General features: G+C 58.4%; 1 pseudogene; it reads right to left on the reverse strand.

Annotated features, from left to right (window-relative positions):
• Positions 1 to 1,185: 1,185 nt before the first annotated feature.
• On the reverse strand, positions 1,186 to 14,150 carry LOC140901057 (syntaxin-binding protein 2-like; annotated as a pseudogene).
• Positions 14,151 to 17,235: the final 3,085 nt, after the last annotated feature.

Consider the following 17,235-nt stretch of genomic DNA (forward strand, 5'->3'; position numbering starts at 1 on the left):
AGCTGCGAACAAACAAACTCTCCCCCTGCGCCCCCCACCCCCTGGAGGTCACTCCCAGTAAAGGAGGTCACTGCCTTTACCTGGGATCACTCCTGCCAGCGCTTGCCCCAGCACAGCCCGCCTGGCAGGCAAGAGGGAGAGGATCTCTAGGGCCCGTGGGATTCAGGGGGTGAGGCTTGGCTCAGGGCTTGATCAGACCCAAGGGGGCTGGAGCTGGCTGCCTCAGATGGAGCTGGGGCTCCAGGTGCCCAGGGCGTGGCTCTGATACCCAGGGAAAGGCAGTGGGGAGGTGTCTGCACTGGGCAGGGGCATTTGATCCAGGCCCATCAGGTGGCGAGCCCGCTCTGCCCTGCTGCTAGGGTGACCAGACGGCAAGTGTGAAAAATAGGGACAAGGGGTGGGGGGTAATAAGAGCCTAGATAAGAAAAAGCTCCGAATATCAGGACTCTCCCTATAAAATCGGGACATCTGGTCACCCTACCTGCCGCTGACCAACCCTGGACGCGCCTCCTACGCAGTCCTGGCTCCACCCCCACTTACTTGGGCACTCTGACTGCAACTCCTGCTAGGACCCCTCCCCCCTTCGGGAGCCGAGGTCCCCACTGGGGGACAGGGCCAAGAGGCCAGGGTGCCAGGCTGTGATGAGAGGGGTGCAGGGACCAGGGCTGGGCCAGCACCCCAAGGCGGTGAATGGGGATGATATGGGGGCAGAAGGGGGGTTCTCTTTAATCCTTTGCAGACTGGACAGACACAGCTTGGGGCTCAGTGGCTGGGTCACAACCGCCCCAAAGCCAGATGGTGGTAGCAGCCTCTGCGTGCCCCGCATCACTAGCGGAGGGCTGACAGGAGGGGGAGGGGGAGGTGCTGTGCTTTGGGTCCCAGGCAGGGGAGGTAGGAATGGCTGAAGCTGGTAGATAATGGAGCCAGACTCTGCCCCTACCCCATCGGGGGCAGGGTGGCCACAGGGCACAAAGGGTGACAGCCCTAGAGGCTGTGCCAGAGGGAGGGAGCCTGGCCTGCCCTCTGCCCTAACAGCCAAGGAGTCATTCCCCCCCCCCCCCCTCCAAGAACTGACACCGCAGCCAGGAGTAGGGGGGAAGGTGCCTTGTTGAGAAGAGGAGGTGGAGCTGGGGACAGCGAGCTGGAGCTGTGGGGGGCAGAGTCTCTGGGGGGAGGGGGCTGCCTCTAGGCCTCCTCGGGGTCCAGCTGGTTGAGGGTTTGGATGTCATCCAGGAAGCGCTTGGGGGTCAGGATGTGACTGGAACCTGGGGGAGAGAGAGGTGGTTGGCAGCGGTCGGCACAGTGGCGCGGGTATGAGGCTGGCATCACCATCACCCCCATTTTTGCAGCTGGACCCTGCTCTAGTGCAGGAGGGGAGGGACTCTCTCCTACCCCCTGTTGTTGTACCAATAAAATAAAAACCAGCAGGATCTTATTAAAGGGAAAAGGCAAAATGCCACATTTATTGTAAATATAATAAAGAAATATAAAACTCACACTGTCCTATCGTTACTTATTCCTTACTTAATTATATATATATCTATATATTCATTCATTCATTCATTCATACCAGTTCTGCATAGGGGTTTATAGTTACCAGCCTAGAGGTTGCTCGTGACAGGGTACCGGCCAGGTAACCTGTACACGAGAGTGGAGCCGAGTCCATGTCAGATGCGCATCCGATGCTCCTGAAGGGTAGTGGCAGAACTGGAGACTCAAAGTTCTCAGTCCTTAGTGTCCATTTTTATAGGAATTTCTTCCTATGCCAGTCCGTGGAATTTGCTTTGTCATATTGTTAGTCATGACTGCTCCAGGACGGCTGTCAGGTGCTCATCAGCTTTCTTCATCCTTTGAATTGGTCGGGTGGATCCCAGTTTGCCCTCCGGTGGGGTTCTCTGGTTGTCTCCACCTGGCGTCTTCTTCGGCCAATCGATGTTAAATTCCTAGGCTGGCACTTCCCTGTTTATTCAAAACCCACCATTCATTCACATACATTCCTTACTTTAATAAAAAAACCACATTTCTCATTTCACCGAGTATTGTTATTTTATTTGAGACTCCCTGTCTCTTGACATTCCTTCGGTATTGCCTTTCTTTTATTATACAAAGGTGTTATTTATTTGAGACTCCCCGTTTTTTTAACATTCCTGATCCAAACTATAGAAGGTGGGAGTCTCTATGTGACATTTCTATGAGCGCCGCTCCAATTCGCGGTTCTTCATGGGTGTTACAAACAAGCATGTCAATCTCCATTACAAAGTATCCGTTTGCAAAGTAGAGCCAATTGAACATAAAGTGAAGTTAGTTAAAAAGCATGTCAATCTCCATTACAATCAATGGAAAGCGCCAATACAGAGAAAGCAGAGTCAATTAAGCCGTTTAGTTTTACAAGCGTCCATCTTAATAACAAGTGAGAAAGTATCAATTCAGAGTCAATATGAGCGGTTTGGTTTTCCAAGCGTCCATCTTAATAACAAGTGAGAGAAAGTATCAATTTAGAGAAAGCAAAGCCAATTGAGCGGTTTGCAAGGTACGGTTTGCAAGCTTTAATACAGAATTGTAAATCAATATTGCAGATTTACAATTATGTCAAAAAGAAGAATTATAAATGCAGATTTAATAAATATTATAAATCAATATTGCAGGTTTACAATTTCTTATGAACAGAATCACAAATATTGGAATATGCCTACACTGTGGCCTGGCACCGCACCCCTCGTGCCGCTGTACCCTGCACAGCCAGGCAAGTATCCACGCGCTGACAGTGTTCCTCACCCTTGGGTCTTCGAGGGGTGTGTGCAGGGGGTGAGCCATATCCCTATGGGAGTTACTGGGGGTGTCTGACTGGGCCCCCACACATGGTCCCTGGGCAATGAGAGGCTTGGGGAGCCAGCGGCCAGGAGATCAGGTGGCTAGATACAGGCCTTGTGGGACAAGCACATCTGTTCCCAGACCCCTGGGTGCGGGAGGACAGAGGGTAGCATGGGCCCCCTGTGGGTGCTGGGCAGGCAGTTTTAGGGTCTCCCCCACCCAGGGGGTCCCAACTGTCCCTGACCTGGGCATTCCAGCCACCCTTCCCCCCAGGACTCGCCCTACTCACCGATCACCACCTCCCACTTGCCCCTGGTGGCCGGGGTCAATTCGTAGGCGCAGCGCATCTCAGACATGGACACCCCACCCAGCACGTAGATGATGAGGCGCGGGCCCATCTGGTACTCAGTCGCTGGCTTGTTCTTGTGCCAATGCCTGAAGCGGGAGCTGGGGGAGAGAGGGGCAGTGTGGATACCAGGGGCTCGCTGAGGGAATGCCAGGTGTAGGGGTGGGCACTGCCCAAAGCGGGGGCTGGGGGGAGAGAGGGGCAGTGTGGATACTAGGGGCTCGCTGAGGGAATGCCGCATGGAAGGGCAGGGCCTGGAGGAGGATGGGAGGCAGAAGGGAGTAGGGGAGGGTGGCACCTGCCCTGGGCTGGGGGTGCTGTCTAAAGCTCATCCAGTCCCTTTCCTCTATCCTGGACCCTGGTGTGTTGAGGGACTGCTGGGGCGTGGGGGACACGGTAAGAGGGGTCCAGGGCTCCAGGCTCTTGGGCACCCCCTCCCCTGCAGAGGACAGGGCCCTGGCCATGCACTCCCAGGCACAGAGGCTCCCACACCCTGGGGTGTGTGTGTCAGGGCTCTGCTGTCCACAGCCCAGCCAGGCTCAGCCTTACCTGACAGCAGCCTGGGAGCTGGTGGTAGGGACCGGGTCTGACACGAAGGGCCACAGACTCTTGTCCAGTTTGTCCTCAAGGATGTCCTGGCAGGGGAGGACAGATCAGCAGGGGCCAAGCAGCAGGAACCTCTGACCTGGTGGCCAAGCCAGGCCCCATTGGGGCGGAGGGGCTGAGATGGCTCCTCACTCAATGATTGACAGTCCCTGGGGGGGAGCAGCCTGGGGCCCACTTTCCAGGGTGGGGCATGGGGAGCCAGCAAAGAGCACGCTGACTCCTCCAGTGATGCCCCCAACTCTCCACATCCCCCTCAGCTGCTCAGTGCCCTGCTGTGACCTGCCTACCCATCCACCGTTATGGGGAGGGCAGAGACCTCCTGCAGCCGGATCCAGGGCCCCTCACTTGGGGTGGGGGAGGCAGGGGGCTGCCCTCAGTGCCCCTTCCCTGCTGCGGGCAGATCCAGGCCCTGCCTCTTGCTCCATGAGGTGTGTCCCAGCCACGCAGGGGGCCCAGGCTATGATACATCCTAATGCCACATAATAGGGGCTTTTACATTAGTCCGCTGCTTTGACTTGTACAGGGAAGCTTAAGGCCTGCCAAGCTGTGGCTGGCGCAGAAGGGGGCGCCCCTGATTGGATTATGCATGGGACTGAGGTTACTGCAACTATCTGCCCCAAAATCCCACAGGAGGAACCATCACAATGCTGGAACAGGGGCCTGGGAGCCTCCCACCTCTGATCTGCCAGGGACAGGAGCTCTGGTCGGGGGGTTAATTCTTGGCCTGGAGGAGCCCCAAGCCAGTAGGTTGAAGGCAACTAAGTGTGCCCCCCACCCCCTTGAGGAGTGCCCCACAGGACTGGGTGATGAGGGGCTCAGCCCCCAGTAAGGGTGGGGGGAAGGAGTGACCATGTCACCTTTCACAAGCTAAGCAGGTTTGGGCCCAGGCAGTGCTTGGATAGGAGACCTCTAAGGAAAAGCCACTGGGTGCTGGGAGGTGCGAGTGAGTCAGCAGAGGGTGCTCTATGACCCCAGGGAGTGGGCAGGGGGCTCTGCAGGGGGTGCTCTCCCCGGTCAGTCAGTGACCAGTACTGTGCTGCAGGAGTTCATCCTTTAGATGAACGTCACACAGCTGCTCCTCACTGGAGGTTAGACCAAGGACCCTGCCAGCCATTCAGATTCCAGTGCCAGTCACGACAGTGTGCTGCCTGGATCCTCTGCACTTCCAGCCCCACACACTGATCACCTCCTGCCCTAGACTCTTGGGCAGCGCTGCTGGGCGGCTGTTAACAGCTGCCTGCCACTCCTTAGGAAGAATTCAGCCCTGGTGAGGAACCCCTGTATATACTGCCCATACCCCACCCCAGAGCTGGCAGCATCTCAGCACCGGGTAAGACAACTCCCCTGCACTCGTGTCTATGATTTAAGACCCCTAAGGATGGCAGCAGGAGAGGACTCGCTGATGAGCCCCTCACATGGCTAGAGCCCTGCGCAGATACAAAAATGTGGATGTGCATCAGCCTGCGATCCACAAGCCGCCTTTTACCTGTATCCGCATCCACACCGGCAGCAGCTAGCGAGGGTGGGGAAGGGGTCTTGCAGGGAAGAGGCAGTGTGGAGGGGGCAGGGTCTCTAGGAGAAGGGGCAGCTTGGAGGGGGCGGGGTCTCGAGAAGGGGCAGTGTGGGGGCGGGGTCTTGAGGAGAAGGGGCAGTGTGGAGGGGGTGGGGGCTGGGGGGGGAAGGGGTTTCTCATCACGTGCCGCTCCTGGGGGGTCACGAGTGTACACGGCAGCAGCAGAGCATGTTGCATCACAGTGGGGTGGAGGGGTGGGGTGCCGGGGCCTCACCCTCTCCAATCCCAAATCCTGCTGCTCAGGAGCTGGTGGGGACACTGGTGCTGCTCGAGCTGCTGGACAGGAAGCCGCGCGGTGGGGCGAGTGGGTGCCGGACAGCCCCAACTCCGACGTGTTGCCTAGCCACTGGCTGTGGGCCGGCGGCCCCGAGTGCCCTGCGTCCCCCGGGCTGCCTGAGCCAGATGCCGCGGGCCAGGCACTGCTGGGGAGTACAGCCCTGCACGGTTCTATCTGCAGCCAATCCACTATCCGCAGAAATGGGGCACGGATATGCAGGGCTCTACACATGGCTGCCCCCAAACCACCCCCTTGGGCCCAGCCTGCCAGGTGTGACCCCAGTCCCCAAGGCCAGGAAGCAGATGGCCCGGTACCTCCATGATGTCCTTGAGCATGGGGATCCAGTGGGAGAGCTGGTAGCTGGACTCCAGCCGCGCTTTCCTCTTCGGTCGCAGCTGCCTGCTCTGGGGGAGGAAGGGAGAGGGGGTGAGAGGCAGCAGGGAGGAGGTGCGGGCTGGGAACGGGGGCAGACAGGGAGAGCGTGGCCTACCTGAGTCGCGCCAGCCAGGCTGGCAGGGGAGAGGCAGAGAAAACAGAATGGATCACTGAGTGAGAGAGAGAGAGACTGATGGGAGAACAGAGCTGCTTCCCCTCATTCGCCGCATGGCCACCCCAAGCAGTGGTCACCAGCTCCAGCTCGCTGGCGATCTGAGGTCCTGACTCCCAGTATCCTCTGCCAGGGCAGAAGAAGTCACCCCAGATGGGGAGTAACTCGGGGTCACCCTCCTATGGGGAGGGCGTCACCCCACTGTACAGGGACAGAGGCCACCTCTGTGCTGGGAGTAGGTCACTGCCATAGGGCGGCACCTCCAGGATGGCCTGGGCTCCCCTGTGCAGCACAGATCTGCCCCCTGGCATGAGTACAGCTGCTGGCCCCTGGCTCCAGTCCCTTACCCCAGGCGTGAGAGAGATGCCCAGGAACAGCATGTTGTGGATGATGTCTCTCTGCTGCTGGATGTTGGCATGCTGGATCAGCTTGGTGAGGTTCTCCTTGTCCACACCTGCACGGGGACAGACAGGTCAGCCCTAGCACCCCTGGGACGCACCCACAGCCCAGGCACACGAGTCCGTGGCCCCAGGAGTCCTAGTTCCCCGATCAAATCCTGAGATCCTGCTCTTCCCACCCCTCTCAGAGCTGGGGGTAAACCCAGGAGTCCTGGCTCCCAGGCCCCCTCTATCCCACTAGACCCCACTGCCCTCCCAGAGCTGAGCATAAAACCCAGGAGTCCTGGCTCCCAGAACCATCCGCTCTAACCCACTGAACCCCACACAGTTAATGATCGAATTTAGGTTCTTGCTGCTCCTCCCTCAACAGGTTCTCTCGGGCGCTGGGGTCAGGGGTCTCTCTAGTTCCCCCTGGCAGTGCAATGGGAGCCCCCATCCCCCTGATCTGGGCTATTCCTATTCCTGCCTCTACCACCTACTCCTGGCATGCTGCTCCATGCCTCAGTTTCCCCCGTGTAACATGGGGATAGTGCTTTCACCTGTGACAGGGAGGCTTGGCAAGAGCCTCAGGAATATCCCTGGGGGGACTCAACGGGAGTCACAGCAGCAGGGTGTGCACAGAGCAGGATTTTCCCTCCCCAGCGCCGCTATCAGCTCCTGAGAATAGCCCAGATCAGACTGGGGCTGCAGGCTGGAGCCAGCTCTGCTGCAGCAAGTAGCTCCGGTGGTTAACAAGCATGCTGTCAGTCTCTTCCCTGGGTAGATGGTTTGGGCAGCCAGGTGTGTGCCAGGCTCCCCTCTGGAGGCAGGCCTGTACTGCCAGCTGTGAGTTACAGAGCATCTGTGCCATGGGAGCCAGCTATCCCAGAGGGGGCCCCCCTGCCCGAGATTGGTAGCATTATCTCCCTTTTACAGATGTGGAAACTGAGGGGTAAATAGGGGAGGTGACTTGCCCAGAAGGGCTGTGGCCATTAATCCAGCCACACAGGGAATGCTATTGTTCTGCCAACCCCTCAGGATCTCCAAGGGTGTCTAGACCCCACCCCTCCCCCCGCCAGGATCTCCGAGCAGGTTCTAAATCACTCCTCCCTCCTTCTACTTCTCATGTGCTCCCCCGCGGCTCTGTCCCATGGCAAGGGCGTGGCCAGCACAGCTCGCTCACCTCTCCCATGCTGGGCTCGTATGCCTTGAACGCCTTGAGTTTGGCCAGCACAGCGTGCACCAAGTGGAAGTTATCTTCATGGTCCCTGCAGCAAAGACAAACCCTGTGGGTCAGAAACAGCTCCTCCCCCAGGGGCACATGCACTTCCTGTAGGAGGTAACCAGGTACCCTCGCCCTTTGGGCACACTCACTTCCTGTAGAGGATGGCTGGGTACTTCTCCATGGCACACTCACTTCCTATAGGGGATACCTGGGTACCCTTTCCCCTGGGCACACTCACTTCCTGTAGTGGATGGCTGGATACTCCTCCAGGGTTTCACACAATGTGGCAATCTGCTCTGCCAGATTCTCCATCTGCTTGTTCTTTTCGAAAAAGCGGTAGGGGCTGAACCAGTTGTGGAAGCTCTATGGCCTGTCCAGGGAGTACACCTTGGGGACAGGGGAGAGCAGAGATCAGACCCCAGTGCCAACTGCTTGCAGCCAGGCCAGCTGTGCCCCATAGACGCGCTGTTGGATCAGGCCAGCCTGGTGGAGCTGTAGCGAGCCCCTAGTGAGGAAGAGATCCCTTTGCCAGTGCCACTCCTGTTGTGGTAGAGGGATAGCGAGCCAGAGATTCATGTACCAGCCTGGGATAAAGATGCCCCAGGTTCAGGTCCTTACTTGGCTGCAGACTCCCAGGTGTCCTCAATGTTGGGGGAAGGGGCTTGGCGACGCTTCTCGTCTGGCGAAAGCCCCAGCATAGCCACGGGCAAACCCGGCATCAAGGCGCGTCTGCCGCTGTCGCTTATTTCACTGGCCGAACAGAACGAGCCATGGGGACAAACGTGCTTGGACACCAATAAATAGTATCGGCCCATGAAGGGTTTGCTGGCGCAACGGGACGGGTGAGCCAGCATAGCCTCCTGACGGACACTCAGCTTCTACCAGCCAAAGCTTCTCTTGGCACAGCTGGCACCGGTACCCCAGATGAAATCAGCTAGAGTGGCGAAAGGACTGCTTTGCCAGCGTAACGGCACCTACCCAGGGGCTCTGCCACCACAGCTGCATCAGTTACAGGGGGACTTTTTCTCTCATGTCCCCGTAACAAACCCATACCAACAAAGCTTTTGTATGTAGACCAGGCTCATGTCTCTCTGTGCCTCAGTTTCCCCATCAATGCAATGGGGCTGACACCCCAGTCCTGCCCCTCAGGGGCAGGAGGGGGGAAATCCACTGATGACACAAGGAGGGGATGGGGTGGTTGGGTAAAGGGCAGGCGTGTAGAGTATCGGGCTGTCTTGCAGGCCTAGTATAAACCACCAGTAAGAGCTGGTAAAGCCAGGGAGGCAGGGCCCTCCTCCCCCATACATCTACCATCCCCACCAGGTGCAAGCCAGCGATTCCAGGTCTCACAGGGTGTGAGCAGCCAGCTAATCCCTGCTGCCCTGTGCTGGCGTCAAACCCGGGGCCCTAGAAGGGAAAGGTTCCCCCGCCAAGCCACATGAACCACTAAGGGTGGGGTGTAGTACGTCACCATCCGCCGCGCGGACCTGCTCCTCCAAAGCCCGGCCACCCCTCACCCGGCTCTCGTAAGGCAGGAAGGCCATGTTGATCTCCTTGAGGGTTTTGATGACCTTGGTGATCCGTGACTTCCTCAGCTCCTTGAACAGAGGCTCAGGACAGGCTGCAAGGCAGAGGCAGTGGGTGGGAGTGACAGGCACAGGGCTCAGGACCCCCAGCACAGCACCAGCCCCCACGGACGGGGCCAGACCGGGCACAGCAGGGGCAGTAGTGCTGCACGCCTGTGGGGAACCTGGGCGAGCCAGCAGGGCCACACAGGAGTCAACGATGAGTCCAGCCCCCCCCCCGAACCAGAGTCATGCCGGGTTCTTGCCTTCTGCAGCATCAGCAGCGAGGGGGAGCCACAATCTCTCCTACGCAGCCCCTGTCTCACACCCTGCTCTCAGCCCCCCGGCAGGGCTGAGTGACCAGAGTGTACAACATAGGATGATGCACAAGGAGGAACAGGGACTTGGGCTCCCCCTGCCGCTGTAATGGGGAGAAGCAGATCTGACCCTGACACACTGGGTATTCTGGTGCTGTCCCATCCCCCCACCGAGTTGGGACTGATGGAGCAATGCATGCTGGGAATGGTAGCCAGAGGCCTCCTTTCTGGGCACATGCTGCAGGTGTCTGTGAGCCGTGCTGGCTGGAGGCAGGCCCGTGGGGGAGAAGGGGGGGAAGGGATAGGTGGCGTCATAGAATCATAGAATATCAGGGTTGGAAGGGACCCCAGAAGGTCATCTAGTCCAACCCCCTGCTCGAAGCAGGACCAATTCCCAGTTAAATCATCTCAGCCAGGGCTTTGTCAAGCCTGACCTCATTCGGTCTGGCCTGCTGGGGCTGCATCCCCTGCAGGAGGGCAGAGCATAATCAGGGTGCTGCGCACTGGCCTGCCGGCAGAGAGAGTCTCCCCCACCCCCAGGCTCCAGTGTGCCGCTGTCCAGGCTCCCAGCTGGGGGATCCCCCGACCCCCGATACTCACGGCTGAGGAAGAAGACGTGAACTGCCTTGTAGTTGAAGGTGGGGGTGCCCTGGAAGTCATTGATCAAAGCCTGCACCGACTGCAAAGGGGGAAGAAAGGGTGTGTCAGCACCTGCCGAGGCCCCTCCCTGCTGCTCAAATGGCCCAGCCCATGCCCAGCCCCTGGGGACTCAGGGCCTAGCATGATGCCATCAGGAGGTGGGCTGGTTTTTACCCCCCTGGCTCTGGGCTCCCCCCCCACCTGGAGCAGGGCTTGTCCCCATGTGCCCGGGACATCCTTAGGGCCCAGTCATATCTCTCGCTGCCACAGAAGTGTCCATGCCCGGCCACAGATGGGGCCTGGCATTGCCTTGCTGCTGAACTAAGTGGGCTCTGAGCAGTGCCCAGGGAACAGCCGGCCGAGCAGCAATCCCAGGCAACTACCATCAGGGCCCCCTCCCTCCCCGGGCGCCATGCTGGGCACCTGCAGCTTCGCCACGCCAGCTAGCCTGGCAGGGTGTTTGGAACCTGTTCAGACCCCTCGACCAGCCATTGTGACAGGTGAGAACCTGGCTGCCCTGTCCCAAGCCCCAGGCCCCAGCTCGCAGTCCTCTCCTACAGCGCTCCCTCCGCGGGCAGCCCCTGCGGGTTCTGGGCTTCACCCTGCTCTGCCAGCGCCCCCTGCCCCTGGTCTCCCTCCACTCACCTTGCTGCTGCAGATGCAGGAGCCTCCTCCCCAACAGCCCCTGCTCCCTGAGCCTCTGCCTCATCGAGTCTCCTTCGCTTTGAGTCTCAGCTGAGGTCGCCTCTCTCCGCCTGCTGCACCTGCCCATCCAATCCCCACAGGATTGCACTGCGGAGAGGTCTGGGGGACAGTCTGTGCCTCACGTGGCAAAGAACATGAAGCCCAGCTCCGGGGAAGCAGCCTCCTAGGGAGCCCCTACTGGCCCCATTCCCATCCTGACGTTGTGCTGCGCACAGAGAAATGGAACGAGGGGAGTCTCCGTGTTCCCCTAGGAAAGCCCTGTAGGCCATTGGCCCAACATCTCCACCACCTTCCTGCCGTGCCGAATGCTCCCTCTGCCGCACCGGCCTAACCCGCTGCTCCACATCCCCCGGCCCAGTCCATGCCGGGGGCTCAATAACCTGCCTGGCCAATGGTGCATACTGCCCCATGCTTGGCACTCTCCTGCTCCTCCTCCCACCCAGGCTGATTCACTGGTCCCAGTGGTCTGATCCGGTGTGTGTGTGGGGGGGAGATATGGGGCTAGCTGGACAAGCTGGGTCTGATCCAGCGCGGTGGGAAGGCAGACATACCCAAGCCTAGCTGGGGACGGATGATGGGCTAGACAGAGCAGGGATCTGATCCAGCCTGGAAAAGCTCAGGTTCCTAATGAATCTCAAGAGGCTGGAGGGGGAGGAGCATGATATATGGATACAGCATATCCCCAGGGGGACACCAGGGCAACAGGTTCGGCCTGCTTACCTTCCATTCTCTTTCCTTCTTCACGAGGACAACGCTGAGGATCTCTGCGAGGGAAAGAGACGGGGATTAGTGGTGGGGCTCAGACGGGACGGCTGTGCCCTGAGCCAGGACCCACTGGCTGGTGGAAGGACGCCTCGGGGAAGTGGCTCAGAGACTGCTCTCAGGCCAGATAGTGTTGTGCTCCTAGCAGAGCCCCCAGTCAGCGATCGTGGTGGGGTGACAGGCTAGATGGGCCATGGGTCTGATCCCCCTTCCTTTCTGCCAGGCTGGATACGAGCACAGCTGAACTAAGGATCTGGCCCCGTGCAGGAAGAAAACAGATCCTGTCCAGCACCTCTTGACTGGAGGGGATCCAGGGACCCTCACTGTGTATGGGGGACAGCAACACAACAAAGACTTCAAATTCTGAGTCCTGCACATAGAACCCCTCCAAGGCATGCCCCACTCAGGGAACTGCTGGCCTATCTCCTGGGCACCTTCCACAGCCCAGCTAAGCAATTAGATAGTCAGCTCTTCGGGCCAAGCACCATCTTTTTGTTGGTGATGACTGGCGCTCCTGGGAACCCTGTAATACACCTAATGAATAATGTACAACGCCTTGCAAAATGGGGCCTTGGTCCATGACTGGGACTCCTGGGTGCTACCATAATACATCTGTTTGTTTTACCCCTACGAAGCACCTGATTCTGGCTGGCCCCGTAGGGCAATAGCCCCGAGACCCTGACCTGTGCTCTCACTCTCACTCCCACTCCCGGTAGCTGGTGTGCGTGAGTGCACTGCCCAACACACTATGTTTCCCCCATAACTCAAGCAATGCCTCTCCCTACCCCACCTCTAGCCCATCAGGACTTGGCTGCTTGGTCCTAATGAGGCTCCAGGGGCTATTCTGCACCAGGACGCGCTGGCCTCCCTGCTGCTTTCCTGCAGTTCCTTTACACCTGCAGCATGCGGACGCCCCGTTCACTGGGGCACGTGGGGCTCGAGTGCACGGTAAGGGGCTGGCAGCACAGACTGGATCTAGACATGGCGAAGGCAGACACAAACCTGCTTTCTCCACGCATTTCGACCCTGAACTGCAGCTACACCCCCCCCTCCCCACGCCAGCCCTGGACTGCCCCCACCAGCTGTGCCAGTGCCCCTCACTACTGACTGGAGCCCTTGCTATCCCAGCCCTGGCTCCCACCCACTCCCAGCTCCGCCAGTGCCCCTCACTCCTGTCCACAGCCCCCTGCTATGCCAGCCCTGGTCTGTCCCCCACCAGCTCTGCCTCACTCCTGACCTGCAGCTATTCCAGTCCTGGGATCCCTGCCTCACGGCTCTGCAGATGCCCCTCACTCCTGACTGCAGCCCCCTGCTATCCCAGCCCTTTGCTTACCCCCACCCATTCCCAGCTCCACCAGTGCCCCTCACTCCTGACCCGCAGCTATTCCAGTCCTGGGTTCCCCCCCTCACAGCTCTCAGATGCCCTTCACTCCTGACCCGCAGCCCCCTGCTATTCCTGTTCAGAGACCCCTCTTGAACCAGGGCAGTATGGCCCACCCCAAGTATTCAGAAGTCACATGTCAGGCCCTCCTAATTGTGCGATTTAGTGAGGAAAAGCTAAGAGAAGAGCTAAGGGTTATTAGCACCACCGGCCGTCCTGAGCTGTGGGCCACTTTTGCTCTGTCCCAGTTCTGGGGGCAACCATGGAACATCAGAACTGAATCCACTTTGCAAGGGTCTTTTAAACCCCAGGTCTGTGGTCTGGATTTAGCCACAGGCCCCGTCCACTGCAGCCTGGGCTGGAGATTCAGCAGTGGGTTGGGCTTCTGAAGTAACAGAAGTGGGTTGGGCTTCTGAAGTGTAAGGCTTTACCTTGATCTCTCCTACATTACAGCTATAGCCTACGCCAGCTCTGTGTTGGGGCCGGGCAGAAGTGTACTGCTTTACTATGTTACGAAGTGGCTATGACGTCATTTTTCTCCTTGCGCGCAGCCGTTACCCGTTCTGACAGGCTGTTTATAATGCTAACTTTACTAGTTTTCAGAGGTTGTCGGGGGTGGGGGGGGGGGAATGTGCAAGGTGGAAGTTTCGCCTAGTGCACAAAATATCCTTGCACTGGCCCTGGTGGGAGTCATCCTGATGGAAAGAGATGACGACGATGACGCCCCCACAAAATGCAGCTCCTATGGGAGGGGGCAGCCCTTGGGGGTGGGGCAGACAGCCTCCTCCCCTTCTTGGTGTGTGACAGGCAGGCGGGGGGAGCTCTCTGCTCCGACTGACTCCTAATCCTCCCCGAGGGTGAGACACACCCAGGAGCACCCCTCCCAGGGCTCCCCAACTGGGCCCTGCCCCCCCAGACCCACACCCAACCAGACCCTGCCCCCGACCGGCTCCACACTCAGACCCCCCGGCTCCGCACTCACTCTTGCGCACCACCGCCTTCAGTCCGGACGGGGCCATCTCCGCCTCTTGCCACGTCCCCTCGAGCCCTGTGGGTAGAAGTAGGACTCAGCTGTGTGCGGGGTGGGGCTGGAGTCAGGACTCCTGGGTTCTGCCCCGGCTCTGCTCCTGTCCTTGGGCACGCCCTGGCCTCTCCCTGCCATGCTCTGGGGAGTGTCTGTGACGCTGGACGACGGCCCCTAGTGACGCTGAAATCAGTCACTGGTGGATGGGCCCGGCCCCCCCTTGTGTCACTGATGGACGGGCCCAGCCCCCCCAGTGACTGATTTCAGTATAAAGCAACTGGGGTGCTGGCGGGTCGATGTCTGCAAGGCTGAAGACGGCCGAACGCCGCAGCCCCCCACTTCTGGCGCTGCGAGGGCTGGGCCTGGGCACCAAGGGGCGGGCGCCCAGTGACAGGGCCACGCAGGTCCCCACTGAACCCCCACCTGGTCATGTGGGGCGCAGAGGGAGGCGGGGGCCTCGGGCAGGGTTAAAGCGAGGACTGGGTTGGGGTAGTGGGGCCTCAGCCCACTCCAGTCAGGGCCCCCCAGTGAGCTGCAAGTCCCCCCTCCAACCAGTGTCCCCCCCTCAGCAGTGCCCCTCGCCCCCCCCTCCACGCACCTCCCCCCTCGGTCAGGCCCCTCGCCCACCTGCACCCAGCCCCCCTCAGCCAGGCCCCGTGTTGTACCCAGGAACAGGAGCAGGTCGAATGGACCTGGCTTTGCTAAAACTTTTTGTGTAGCCTGTTGGTGTACCCCCGGAAGACCTCTGCGTACCCCCAGGGGCACCCGTAACCCTGGTTGAGAACCACTGGGTTAGAGAAACGTGTGTGTGTGTGTGTGTGTCTAGGAATCAGGACTCCTGGGGTCTATCCTGACTGCGAGCGGAGTGGGGTCTAATGGTTAGAGCAGAGAGCTGGCAGGTAGGATTCCTGGGTTCTAGTCCAGGCGATGCAACTGATTCATTCTGTGACATGGTTTGTTCTGCCTTGTCCTCCTGTGACATGTGGAGCGCAAAGACCTGCCCCAGCCCTTCCCTTCCGGCTGGGTGGTGCAGGAATTAATGTCCATAGAGCCTGGGCTCTAAGATCCTGGAGCAAAGCATCCTGGAGAAGGAATTAGTTCCCCAAGCTTGACTGGCTCCCTGCCCCATCCCTCCCTCCATTAATCAGAACGAATCCCTCATGGCAGAGCTGTTGTCTGATTACCCGCAGTGCAGACCCAATTTATTGTGTCCTGGCTGCTGTTCAGCTCAGGTTAACAGCATGGTCTGTTTCTGTGAACTCCCCCAGAGCTTTCGAATGGAAGTGAGAGTCTTCTTCACATCCTGCTCTAAACTGTGAGTAGTGTCGCTCTGTGGCTGTTGAACAGCTGCTGCATTCCTACCCCAGAGGTGGCATCATTTCAGTGCTGGGTGGGTGATCCCTGTGTAGTGTTGTTGAGTGCTGTTGCACATCAGCTATGCTCCATCCAGAGCTGTCTGCATTTCAATGCCAGGTGAGTGATCCCTGTATTGTGATGTGCGGGGGGAGGGATAGCTCAGTGGTTTGAGCATTGACCTGCTAAACCTAGGGTTGTGAGTTCAATCCTTGAGGGGGAGCCATTTAGGGATCTGGGGCAAAAACTGGGGATTGTCCCTGCTTTGAGCAGGGGGTTGGACTAGATGATCTCCTGAGGTCCCTTCCAACCCTCATGTTCTATGATACGCTGCTGCGCTCCACCCCAGAGGTATTTGTATTTCAGTGCTGGGCGAGCAATCCATGTGTTGTTATGCAGCTACTACGCTCCACTCCAGAAGTGGATGCAATTCAGTGCAGGGTGAATGAAAGTCCATGTCTCATTTTGCAAAGCATGGGTTCTCCAAGCAAGGGTGCTGTCTGTCCCATGTTCCTGCTCAATAGACTCTGGATTCTTAGCATCAGCGGAGCTACATTTTGAGCCGTGGTGGAACCAGGAGGCAGCTGGGTCATTGGTGGTTCCACCTTCAGTTATACCTATTGGCTTGAAAAGGCGCCACACGTATACCTAATGGCTGGTGAGGGGGGCAGTTGCCCCCCAGCCCACTATTAGCTCTGCCACTGATTCTTTTTAAATGTTCATTGCGCTGCTTCCACCAGCCACTTTGATTTCATTTCGTTTTACAGACCCAAGCAAAATGCAAGCGGCAACCTGGCCAGAAGCAGATCCATGTAATTGAACAGACTCATCCAATTACTGAGCCTTCCCAGAGCCAGGTGCTGCCCTCACGATACATCAAACCTAGAGGACCTGCTAGGCTCCCAGTAGATGTAGCCTAGAGCCAAACGCAGGCCAGGCAATGTGGCTTCGCCCATGGAGTTCAGGTCCAGGGATTCAGTAGGGAGTAAATGGCCAGCACTGGATGCTTCAGGTTTTGGTGCCCACCCAGAGACGGCTGGGGGCTGATTTTCAATTACACACCTGTGGCTGGCCCAGGCCAGCTGACTCCAGCTCCCGGGGCTCGGGCTAAGGGGCTGTTTAGCTGCGGTGTAGCCTTTGGGGCTCAGGCTGGAGCTTCGACTCTAGGACGATGCGAGGTGGGAGGTTCCCAGAGCTCGGGCTCCAGCCCAAGCCAGAACGTCTGCACCACAAATAAACAGCTGCTCAGCTCGAGCCCTGTGAGCCGGAGTCAGGTGGCCCGGGCCAGCCGTGGGCATGTAACTGCAGTGTAGACACACCCTAAGTGCCCACAAGCCCCCTGGGAGCTGCGGGTATTTAGCACCTCTGAAATCTAGGCCCCCGGTGTCTCAAAGTTAGGGGCCATTCAAAATCTTCTTGCCAGTGTCTTCCTCCACCCCCCACTGCTCCTCAGATGTTCCTGTTAACTGCTGGAAATGGCCCACCTTGATTATCACTACAAAAGGTTTTCTCCCCCCCCCGCTCTCCTGCTGGTAATAGCTCATCTTAAGTGATCCCTCTCCTTACAGTGTATATGATATCACCCATTTTTTCATGTTCTGGGTGTATATAAATCTCCTCACTGTATTTTCCACTGAATGCATCCGATAAAGTGAGCTGTAGCTCACGAAAGCTTATGCTCAGATAAATTGGTTAGTCTCTAAGGGTATGTCTACACTACGAAATTA

Source organism: Lepidochelys kempii, chromosome 20, assembly GCF_965140285.1.
Source record: "Lepidochelys kempii isolate rLepKem1 chromosome 20, rLepKem1.hap1, whole genome shotgun sequence".
In the NCBI taxonomy this organism is placed as follows: Eukaryota; Metazoa; Chordata; order Testudines; family Cheloniidae; genus Lepidochelys; species Lepidochelys kempii.